Source organism: Mobula birostris, chromosome 5, assembly GCF_030028105.1.
Source record: "Mobula birostris isolate sMobBir1 chromosome 5, sMobBir1.hap1, whole genome shotgun sequence".
NCBI lineage: Eukaryota > Metazoa > Chordata > Chondrichthyes > Myliobatiformes > Myliobatidae > Mobula > Mobula birostris.
The window spans coordinates 188733660-188746137 of record NC_092374.1 but is presented as its reverse complement, the minus strand read 5'-3'; the positions used below and the strand labels follow the sequence as shown (position 1 = coordinate 188746137).

General features: G+C 45.3%; 1 pseudogene; it reads left to right on the top strand.

Annotated features, from left to right (window-relative positions):
- Positions 1-12478, top strand: part of LOC140198440 (zinc-binding protein A33-like) — a 28387-nt pseudogene that overhangs the window by 2009 nt on the left and 13900 nt on the right.

The following is a 12478-nucleotide window of genomic DNA, read 5'->3' as shown; positions in this document are numbered from 1 at the left end:
ATCTTGTGCTCTCTAGTTTTTAGTGTAGAAGAGGGAGGGGTGAGTGATTGGGTTGGAATTGGCTTATTTTTCTCACATGTATTGAGGTGCAGTGAAAAGTGTGACCTGCATACTGTTCATACAGATTAAATCATTACAGAGTGCATCGAGGTAGAACAATGTAAAACAGATACAACTACAAGGAATATGCAATGCAGGTAGAAAATAAAGTACCGTAATAAAGTGTCATAACATCTATCCCAGGCATGGACTGACTGTCACAAACCAAGCTCCACGACAGGAGGACACCTCACCCCAGCCCCGCCGTCACATGCTGGTGTTTCTGTCTGCCCTTTGTGCTGTGTGGAACAACCAAAAGAATTCTAATTGACTCCCAGGCCACTCACACAGGATTGTCACCGGCGTGGAGAGAAGTCTGTGGGTAGGTGATTGTTGATGGTGCCCAGAGACCGGTGCTCGCAGACCTGCATGGAGTTGGGGACTGGCATTGATGTTCTCTTCTTGTTGGAGGAATGTGAGGTTGGGAGAATAGAGACGGTGGGAAGGAAACCCAGAGCTTAGAGTGCGGGTGTCTGAAGATATCGGTGAGTTGTTGAACTGGAGGAGATTACAAGATAGTGAGGGGGTGATGTTGTGGGAAGGATCTGAAAACAAGGTTGGTGAAACACTTCCAATCTAGGGGGCAGTGTAGCTTGGTGAGAGTGGAGATGACAACACTGTTGTTGTGGAAATGATCGTCCCATAACTCTGGAGTCAGATGTTGTGTTTGCAGGTGTTGTCACTGAGTAGATGAGACACAGGGGGGGTCTTGGCAGGGGTATCAGAGACAAGGAGTGTATGTGGTGGGGGTTGGGGTAAGAAGACATTGAACTCTGTAGTCTTAGACTCACCCTTAGAAGTATTCAGACCCCCACCCCACCTGTTTTACAGGCTCCACACCTTCAGGTACATTACCTGTGCAATACAGTGTTCATCAGCTCATTATCTTCTCCATGCATCCACTGATATCTGGAGTGTTTCATATTGGGATTTGAAATTCTGGAGATACTGGGAATTGGGGAGTATCTTCTCAACATCTATTGTCCAATTGCCCACCTTCTGATCTGTACACAGTGAACACTCCCCATCCTCAGCTCCAACACAATAGGTAATTTGGGAAAGATACCTGTACTGTGGAGGGATAAGGCAGCCTGGTGAGGGTTTTAGAAACACAGACTGCAAAAAAGTTATTGGTAAATCTTTGGGTACAATGAAGCGGGGGAAGGGGTAGTGGTGAATAATTCAAATGTGAAAGAGAAAATGATCTAGAAAAGTGATACTGGAAAGGTGTCTTCATTGGGGGGAAAATCAAGAACAAAGGAGAAATCCCTCTGGGTGGAGAGGGCCAGCAACTTCAAATTCCTGTATGTTAACGTATGAGATGACTTATTCTAGGCTCAGCATGTTAAATACAATCACAGTGAAGGTGAGTCAGTGACTTTACTTTATTAGGAGGGTCAGACATCACCAAGCATTTTAAGAAACTTCTAGAAATGTCCTGTTGACAGTATCCTGTGGTTGCATTATGGTCTGATACAGGTATTCGAACATGCAGGAATGTATGAAGCTGCAGAGTCGTGACTCTGTCCAATGTGTCAAGAACACATCACTCCCCAACTTTGGTAGTATTTACATGAGACACTGCCTCAAGAAGACAACATCTATCGTCAATGATCCGTATCGTCCAGGCCAAGTCATCTTCTCACAGTCACCATCAGACAGGAGCTACAGAGGTCTGAAATCCCACACCAACAGGTACAAGAACAGCTGCTTCCCTTCAACAATGGTCCCCTCAGTCAATGGTGAGGCTTCATAGCATAAAATTGGTTGGGAACCCCTGCCTTAGAAAGACACACTCAAAATGATGGAGCAACACATCAGGTCAGGCAGCATCTATACAGGCAAATGAATTGTCAAGGTTTCCAGCTGAGTTACTTTATCAGAACTGTGATATCCAGGGGTGAGTTACAGACTGGAATCTTATCAATGGGTTCAGGGTGGTTTATATATAGAATAGTGGATCCCCGGAGTAGGCTGCAGGCTGGGATCTAATCTCAGGGTTCAGGGTGTTTTCTATATAAGATAATGGATACCCAGGATTGAGCTACAGACTGGGAAGTAATCGAGGGGTTCAGCTGGCATCCATATAAATCTGTCATAGTGAAGTCTGGCATTAACTGAACCCAAGTCCGAAGCAACGACAGAGTGCAATGTAGGGACGGAAACCTGAGATCATACATGGGAATTCCAGCAGAATATCCGTGGCTTGACTGAGTGACCCCACAAGACGAAACAGTCTCTAAACGAGGATCCCTTAAATAATCACAGGATGCAGCAAGTCCATGCTGGTCAAAATCAACTTAACGTGATTAAGCAGAAAACACCAGGGATTAACCACTCTCGTTAAGACAATAATTTACAAATTCAGCTGCTGTTTGTAACCTTCAGCGCACGGTGCTCTCCGGCTCCTCAGACAGGCCGGAGGAGCTCATTACATAAAAGGCTGGATATCTGGGTGCAAGTAACACAACTGGAGTCTAATAAATATTAGAGATTCGGATGGTTTATATATAGAATACAAGATATCCAGATACTACAGATTCCAGCATATACACTCTCTTGCATGTCCAAAGAATACCCAGAGGTTGGGTGAGCAGTAAGGTATGTATGTATGGTTGCTTGGATGGAGGTTTGAACCAAGTGACACTGGACATTTCACAACATACAGAACCCAGTCTCCAACTTCTCATGTCAAACAATAAGGTCAGGTGATGAAAACAGTCCAACCTTCTATGCACTATCAATTACTCCAAAAGACCGGAAGTAGTGTAAATACTGAAAGGCTTTTATTAACAGTAAAATGGGTCCTCGTCCATGCTGTATGTCTGTCATGGACTGAGGGAGGAGCAGTTGCACAATTGCCTTTATTCAGGGGTCTGTGGGAGGAGCCACAGGGGCAGTCAGCAGAGGGGCGTGTCCAGACAGGTAACCCAGTTACAACCTATGTACATGGTTTACCACACATTTCTTTCATTGTGGTTATTATTTACAGTCAGCTGTTTACATTTTGCTGTGGGACAGCATCGTACAGCTGGAAAGAACCTGTCACTGTCAGTCTCTTTATTGTCTGATTGAAATACAGTGCAGAAAGAAGAGAGAATGTCTGGCGTGTGGCTGGTTGACCAGTGGTACTATCGCAGTAAGCAGGTTGTTAGTTCAAAAGCAGGTTGTTAGTTCAATTCTGGTCTCCGGCAAAGATCCTTGCATTCCCAAGACTCACCTGCAAATGGCTGATTTACTAATCTGAGTAGATACAAAGTACTGTACTCCCTGTCAGTGGAAATTCAGGCATTGACCCCAAAACATTTACTTATTTACTGTCAGACCTGGTCATACCCACATTGCATTCTGTGGGGTCTTGCTGCCCAGAGGCTGCCCATCTTCTGCACAGCAAATCCCAGTCCTTTTCCCCAGGGGCAGCAATGACAAATATCTGAGGAGATCCATTTATGGTGAATAGTGGAAAGTCTAAGGGAGATGTCTGCTGTCTGTCTGGACACAGAGAATGGTTGGTGGCTGGAATACATTGCCAGAAGAGGCTGATACAATAAGGGGATTCATAAAACACTTCAATAAATCCATTGATGTGGGAAAATTGGAGGGAGGAGTTAGATTATTTGTGTACTAGGTTTGTCTAGGTTGGCACAACATGATGGGCTGAAGGGCCCATAGTGTACTATACTGTTCTATGTTCTGTTCTATTTCTTCCTAAGTTAGCACATGGCCAAGTGGTTAAGGTACCTGAAGGTCGTGAGTTCGAGCCCCAGCCGAGGCAAAGTGTTGTGTCCTTGAGCAAGGCCAAGCTGTATGGGTCCTAATGCCCTTCCCTTGGACACATTGGTGTCGTGGAGAGGGGAGACTTGCAGCATGGGCAACTGCCGGTCTTCCATACAACCTTGCCCAGGCCTGCGCCCTGGCAAGTGAAGACTTTCCAGGCGCAGATCCATGGTCTTGCAAGACTAACGGATGCATGCATTACTGAATGACAATAAAAGAGGACTGTGTGTCTTCATAGTCTTTTTATCTATTTCTTCCATAATCACCTGGATCTTAAAACTAGCTTCACTGAGAGGCAAGCTGAGAAAGGGAAAGGGACTAGGAAAATGCAGTCTTGTATTTAGACCATAAGCCATAGAGCAGAATTAGGCCATCTGGCTCATCGAGTCTTCTCCACCATTCAATCATGGCTGATTCTTTTTTCTTTTCCTCCTCAACCCCAGTTCCCGGTCTTCTCCCTGTAACCTTTGATGCCATGTCCAATCAAGAACCTATCAATCTCTACCTTAAATACACCCAACGACCTGGCCTCCACAGCTGCCTGTGGCAACAAATTCCACAAATTCAGCACCCTTTGGCGAAAGATATTTCTCTGCATCTCTGTCTTGAAAGGGTGCCCCTCTATCCGGAGGCTGTGCCCTCTTGTCCTAGAACCTTCCACCATGGGAAACATCCTTTCCAATTCTACTCTGTGTAAGCCTTTCAACATTTGAAAGGTTTCAATGAGATCTTCTCTCATCCTTCTGAATTCCAGTGAATACAGACCGAGAACTATCAAACGTTCCTCATATGATAGTCTTTTCATTCCTGGAATCATCCTTGAGAACCTCCTCTGGACCCCCTCCAATGCCAGCACATCTTTTCTAAGATGAAGGGTGCAAAACTGTTCACAATATTCAAGGTGAGGCCTCACCAGTGCCTTATAAACCCAGAAAGTGTTGAGTTGGTGGAAGTCATGGAAGCAGCAGGGGCTACATCATTATGTAAACATTTAAGACACAGTTAGACTGATGTCTGCATAGCAAGAAAATTCAGCTGATCAGCTACGACTCTGTTGATCAAGGAACAACTTTATTCACCAGATACATTTACATATATTAGGAATTTGCTGTGATGTGTTGGTCAGGATGTGACATGCAACAGAAAAACAGCAACATTCTGCAATAATATAGAATTATGTAAACAGTAAAGTTAGAAGTTAAATACGTATAAGAAAGTGTGCATAAATACCAGTTTGTATTTACAATGTCCACAATGATCTTTCTTGCCCGCAATGAGCGGTGTCCACAATGATCTTTCCTGCCCGCTTCTTTGTTCTCGACACATGCTAATACGGCAATACAGGACTGAGAGGCCAAATGGTCTACACCTGTTCTTAATCCACAATAATGTTATCAGCGGGTCTGGCTTCCACCCTCCATGTAAAGACACCCTCCAGTCTCTGGGTAATGCTGTTTCTCTTGACTCCTCGGCTTATTATTTTGAGCTTGTGGTGATGGGCTTTGTGCCCTCATGAAAGGTCACGGCCAGAAACGTCATCTCTTTACTCTTTTCCATAGATGCTGCTTGGCCTGCTGAGTTCCTCCAGCATTTTGTGTGTGTGCTGCCGAGGGTTGGTTGGTCATATTCCCTACAGTCACCAGGTGGCAGTATTGTACCTACTGTTGATCCTGATGTTAGGGGTTTCTTTGATTACCCGATTTGGGGAGTATCTTCTCAATTTCTATTGTCCAATTGCCCACCTTCGGATCTGTACACAGTGAACACTCCCCATCCTCAGCTCTAACAAAAAGAAAGTTACCCGTACTGTGGAGGGGAAGTCAGTCTGGTGAGGGTATTAGAAACACAGACTGCAAAACAGTTATTGGTGAATATTTGGGTACAACAGGGCAGGGGTGGGCTGAATAATACAACGGAGAATGAGAAAATGATCCAATAGAAGTGATAGTGGAAGGGTGTCCTCATTGGTGGGGAAATAGATAGCAAGTGAGAACACCGAAGTGGAGAGGGTCAGCAACTTCAAGTTCCTCAAGTAACATACGAGATGACTGATCCTAGGCTCAGCACATAAATACAATCACAAGGAAGGTGAGTCAGTGACTTTACTTTATTAGGAGGGTCAGACTGTCGCCAAACATTTTAACAAACATCTACAAATGTCCTGTTGACAGTATCCTGTGGTTGCATCATGGTCTGACACAGCTATTTGAACATTCAGGAATGTAAGAAGCTGCAGAGTAGTGGACTCTGCCCAATGCATCACTAAAACTCCCCTCCCCAACACTGGTAGTATTTACGTGAGGTACTGCCTCAAGTAGGCAACGTCTATCATCAAACCCCAATCAACTGACTTTCTCAGCTCCACCTTGGCTTCTCTGGGCTTTAAAGAGCACTCTTTAATTTGATTAGCCTCTGCCTTTCACAGATTCCACCGAGAGAAGTACATGATCACGAACATGTCTCTGCTGAAACCTGGGCTGCAATCTCCCAAAAGGCTGGGTGACAACAGCTTCCCTGTCCACCCTGCAGAGCTGAACCCAAACCTCCTTCTCCCATTTTGTTCCCATTCAGTTCACTGTTTCCCCAGCTCAACCAGCACAGACACACTGTCAGTTCACTCTGCAAGTCAAATGTTTATTACATAGAGAATATCTGCACATTTGTACACTGATTGGTAGATGCAGATATCACAATTCTAGAGAACAGTTCACTTCATTTTATTCCAACAGCACGTGCGCCTGAACTGCGGTCGGTGGGAGAGAGTGTGAGAGAAAGCTGGGAAGGAGACACTGACTCAAATTTACAGATTAGATGTCAATATAAACGGCTTCACCTGTCAGTAGCAATGGTAGAGAAGCAATTCTCACGTGGTGGTCTGGACCTGAAACATTAACTACGTTTCCCCCACTGCTGAGTGCTCTGGCTTTTTCTGGTTGTATTTCAGAGAATCGGTGCAGTGAGATCTGATCAGTGGGTCCAGAGACGTCTGAGAGCTCGGAGAACGTGTCCCATTGTGTTAGTGGTGAGCAGTGTGAGTGGTTCAGAGTTGTCACCTGTTTTGTAATCGCATGGATTTAAGATGAGATGAAGTTTCTCAGTGAAACTGTCTGTGTAAGTGTGGATGTGACACATGTTGTCAGCATTGTAAAATGACACTTGGCCCCGCTCGTAATTCAGGTAAACCCCCAGTTTTTGGGGTTTAATTTCCGGATGGGAGATGACATTTCCCATCTTCATTAAATTAGAAAATACATAAATGACCCAGCATCCCTTTGCCGGTGTGGAGGTGTGCCGTCCATCCCTGTCTACAGACTCTCTGCAGACACCCACAACCCACTCAGACTTATATCCAACACACACCTCCCAGTAGTAACTCCCACATCGAAAACCCTGTGAACTCAAAACATTTAATATATTTACAAATCTTTTCGGGTGATCCTGACGATTTTGTCCGACAGTCACAAACTTCACACTCATCAGATCCTGAGAGAGGATGAGCTTATTCTGCGCTGTATCCGGGTCCAGCGTCAGCCGCTCTGGCACTGAAACAAAACAGTTACAGTGAGAAAACCAGGTGGAACTGACAGGATCTGAGCCGACAGTGATGACCACCGTCTCCTCCCTCAGCCCAGGAGTGTGGAGCCCTGGTGGAGATTTCAATCCCCACTGCTCCATCCGTCCTATTTAACACTGTACAACTTCACAGCGATTTATTTGTTACAGGGTAGTTCAATCCCCTTCCTCTGCCCAGCTGACCGTATTCTATGATGTTTTATGTGGCTGCAGTTCTCTCTGTTTAAAAGCTAAACAGGACAAGCCATGACAGCTCCATTCCCAGTGACACAGCAGCCCGTGAGGGGCCAGGGCCGAGTGGACATTTATTATTTAAGCTGCAGATGCTGGAGATGTGAACCCAAAATGGAAATGTATCAGTACAGGCAGCATTTCCCATGGGAGAGCGATCAAAAACAAGAGGGTGGAGGCTTAAGGGGAGAGGAAGGAAATTTAAAAGTGATCTGTGGACTAAGCATTTTACACAGAGGGTGCTCTTGCTATCTGGAACATTCTCCCAGAGGAAGTGGTGAGATCAGATATAATTGCCAGGTTTAAGAGCCATTTAGACAGACATGTGAATAGGCCAGGCATGGAGGGATATGAGCTGAATGTGGGACGTGGGGATAGTGTACAGTAGATGGCCAGAGTGGGCTGAAGGACCTGCTGTATAGTAGGACTCTATGACAACAGGGGGCAGGAGGTGGGGGCTGTTGTGGAGATTCCAGAAACATTTCAGAGCATTGTTTATGTCAGGTTGTGTGTGTTTGAAGCAGAAATGTTGCACACGCTGAACAAATGCCTGATGAGGAATGGTAACTGATAAATGCAGAGTGTGGATCTGGAGCCTTGGAGTATCTGGAATTACAGGGGAAAAGGCAGCGGGGCAGTGGGGAGAAGGGGAATTACAGAGAAAAAGAAAGGTACCTGGTGAAACCACGGCTCTCATTTCCTTCCACACTTTGAGATACCTCAACCTTCCTTCAGCCACAGCCGCAGGAAGATCGACAGACACCACTCCAGGACTGGAAACCGACAACTCACACCTACAAAGTCAGGGACAGGAATTAGTGACACACATTACCAAAGACTCTGTCCACACTTCTCACAGCCCCAGTAAAGCAGCCAACATCATCAAAAACCCCACCCACCCTGTACACTCTCTCTTCACCCCACCCCTCCCATCAGAGAGAAGGTACAAAATCATCAAAGCTCACCACCAGGCTCAGGGAGAGTTTCTATCCTGCTGTTATCAGACTATTGAACATTCGCTTGTGAGATATAATGGACTGAAGACCTCTCCGTCCATCTACCTCGTCATGGCCTCGCAGCTTATTGTCTCCCTGCACTGCACTCTCTCTGTAACTGTAACACTTCATTCTGCATTCTAAGGCTGTTTTCCATTGTAGTACAGTACTCTGCAAATGTTTCTGGAACATTTATATAGCTGGAGTGCCTCAGACGTTTCCACAGTAGTATAGTGATTTTAGGTATTGGGTTGTACTACTGCCACAAAAGAAAAAACACATTTCATGATCTATGTGAGAGATGATAAACCTGAATCTGATATGGTTTTCAATTGTGGATCGAGGGTGGGAAGAGGGCAGGGAGAGGGGAATCCTGGTTGGGAACAGGGAAAGGGAGAGGGGAGGGAGCGGGAAGCACCAGAGAGACATTCTGGAATGTTCAGTCAGCCACTTGTTTGGAATCAAATGACCTTGCCTGGTGTCTCAGGGCTGGGTGTGTCTACACCTGTGCCAATCCTTCTCTGCCCCCTGTCCCACACCCTTCCCACAGTGCTCCACCCTCTCCATTCCCAACATCCTTTGCTCCCACCAGCTTTGCAAACTCACTCTCCACTCCAGTTTAACAAATGCAGTACTGTGTAAAAGTCAAAGGAATGTGCCAATGATGATAACATTCCTGCTTCTCCCCCACCAATTTCAACTGGGTGATGCGGTACCATACATTTTTATCTGGAGAAATCAGTACCCTGTATACTGATGGACTTCGTCTATAATTTCTTAGGGCCCTGCAAACCTCGGATTTAAGAAGGTTATTGTATTCCAATCATTACTTTGTCCTGAACTTAATTCTATGGGACTGACTCTTGAGGTAAAATAGGCTTACTCGGTTGCCTTGTCCTTCATAGTTCATGTGCTGCCACATAATTGGCCTCTTTCACTATCTCTACCAATTACTGTAACCACTTTTTCAACAAATTCCCATCTAATTCGGGTTCCCACAAGTCTGATCCAAACAAGTCCTCCGACCCTCTCATGTCTTTTCCGGCCGTGAGTGTAACCTATCGATGAAACCACTGTATTCCTTATTATCATCAGTACATAAAGCAAAACTAACGACCCTGTTGTTCCATGTTGTTGCCATTTTAGCCATCATATTTTTTTTAACGTTCGGTTCCTCCTTTCCACAATTTCGCTAGACTGTGGTCTATAGGGCACATGAAATCTCTCCTTGATCCTTAACAATGCCATGACACCTTGCATTATCTGGGCTGTAAAATGTGTGCCTTGATCTGATTCTAGACTCTGAGGTAATCCCTGATGAGTGAAAACCCTTTTGCAATAAGATTTTTGACATGGCTTTGGCCATGTTAGGCTTAATTGGGAAAGCTTCCACCCACTTGGTGAAAGAATCTACCATGACGAGATACTTGCACCATCCTGGGGTGGGTGGCAAAGTTCCAACATAATACACCTGTAAATTGTCCAAAGCCCCTCCTCTCGTGTGGTATGTTGGAGGGCTCCTTTCTTTACATTTCTATCAGGATTATATTGTGGACAAATTGAGCAAGTCTTGACTCAATGTTCCATGTTGTCCTTCATCCTAGGCCACCAACACATCTCCTTCTCTTTTCCAGGGTGCTTTTGGTGTTCCCATAGATCATGGTACCAATGGACCATCTGATTTCTCCCTCCCTCTGGGACCACAGACTTTTCCTCACACAGGACTACTCCATCGTTAACATGTACACCCTTGTGCTCTTTGTATGTTTCTGAGCACACTCCTTCTGTTTTTCCTAAATTCTTTATCTTCCTTCTACTCCTCAGTTAAATCCATAACCTCAACCTGTTGTTCTTTCTGACTTCTCATCTCCCTAATGTGCAGCTGCCATTCCTGCCCACTGCAAGCACCTTGCTTTGCTAACTCATCAGCCTTCCTATTCCCCACAGGGGATAATTTTGAGTGGACTTTCACCTTTATGACTCCCCTTTGCTTCTGTAAGTACATACCACAGCAGAGCAGCAGGTGGAAGGGGCTTTCTGTCAACTGAAACAAACCCTCTTACTTCCCAAAGAGGCAAAAGTTTAGATTATGAAGACACACAGTCCTCTTTTATTGTCATTTAGTAATGCGTGCTTTAAGAAATGATACAATATTTCCTCCAGTGTGATATCACAAAACACAGGAGAGACCAAGACTGAAAAAACTAACAAAACCACATAATTATAATTTATAGTTACAACAGTGCAACAATACCATAACTTGATGAAGAACAGTCCATGAGCACAGTAAAAAGTTCAAAGTCTCTCAAATGTCCCACATCTCACACAGACGGGAGAAGGAAGAAAAACTCTCCCTGCCGTGCCGACCACAATCCGACTCTGAGTCTTCCAAAAACTTCGAGCCTCTGATCAGCTCACCGACACTGAGTACCGAGCACCATCTCTATCCGAACGATTCGACCTCAATCTCGGTCGCCAATAGCAGGCAAAGCCAGGGATTTTGAGGCCTTCCCTTCGGAAGATTCTGGATCGCGCAGTAACAACAGCAGTGATGCTGTGTTTCAGAAATTTCTCCAGATGTTCCTCTGTGTTTTCAAGTCTGTCTCCATCAAATCAGAATTGTCCACGGCCCCTATTTAACGGATACGATGTCATTTTCACTGGAGGGCTGCGCACACGTGGCGCACTGCTCTCTCTCCTCCTCCCTTTTGTTAGGCTATTACAAACGTACGTACTATTACTTGGAGGGGAAGAGAAGATGGTGGCGCGATGCAGTGTGCGCGGCAGCTCCGAAGTGATATCGTATTTGTAAGTAGGTACCATGCACAATCCTGGAGACAGACGTGAGAAGCACGCAGGAACACCTGGCGAAACTTCTGAAATGCCTACTTCGCTGCCGTTGCTGCTGTGCGATTGGGAATCTCCGGAGGGGAAGGCCCCAAGTCCTCGGCTTTGCCTATTGCCTGCTGCCGGGGCCGGGGTTGAAGCACTCGGCAGAGATGGTGCTCGGTGCTTGGTGTCGGAGGGCTGGTCGGTGGCTCGAAATTTTCGGATGGACTCAAGCGTCGGCTGTGGTCAGGTGCTTCCAGGGTGCTGCACCGGCAAATTTGCGGTGCTGGAGGTTCATGGCAGGAACAGAGTTTCTCTTCCTTCTACCATCTGTGTGAGATGATGGGACTTTCGAGAGACTTTGAGACTTTTTTTTACTGTGCCCATGGTCTGTTCTTTATCAAATTACGCTATTGCTTTGCACTGTTGTAACTATATGTTATAATTAGGTGGTTTTTATTAGTTTTTTTAGTCTTGGTTTGTCTTGTGTTTCTGTGATATCATTCTGGAGGAACATTGTATTATTTCTTAATGCGTGCATTACTAAATGACAATAAAAGAGAACTGTGTGTCCTCATATCCTAATCTAATCTATTAGAATGTATGACAGATTCGAGCAGAAAATATTTTTGGTTGCTAACCACATCTAGTACAGTTGCCACTTCTGCTGCCTGGGCAGTCATGGTGTTGAGTAATCTTGAGGTTATACAATGCCTGTCCTGGTGATCTTCAACCCCTACATATATACTGCCCCCAGTTCTCCTCTCTCCCACCCGTAGTGATGAGGAGCCATCTATAAAACAATGAAAACGGGTCTTTTTCCTTTGTGTTTTCTCTTTGTTTCTTGTTGCTGTTCTTGGGTATTGCTTTCTAATCTCCTTATTCCTCTCCAAAAACCTATGCTGGCACTGTTCTTCTTTCAGAACCTTCCAGGAGTAACAGCAAAACTTAGAACAAGCAGTTAATTCCCACCG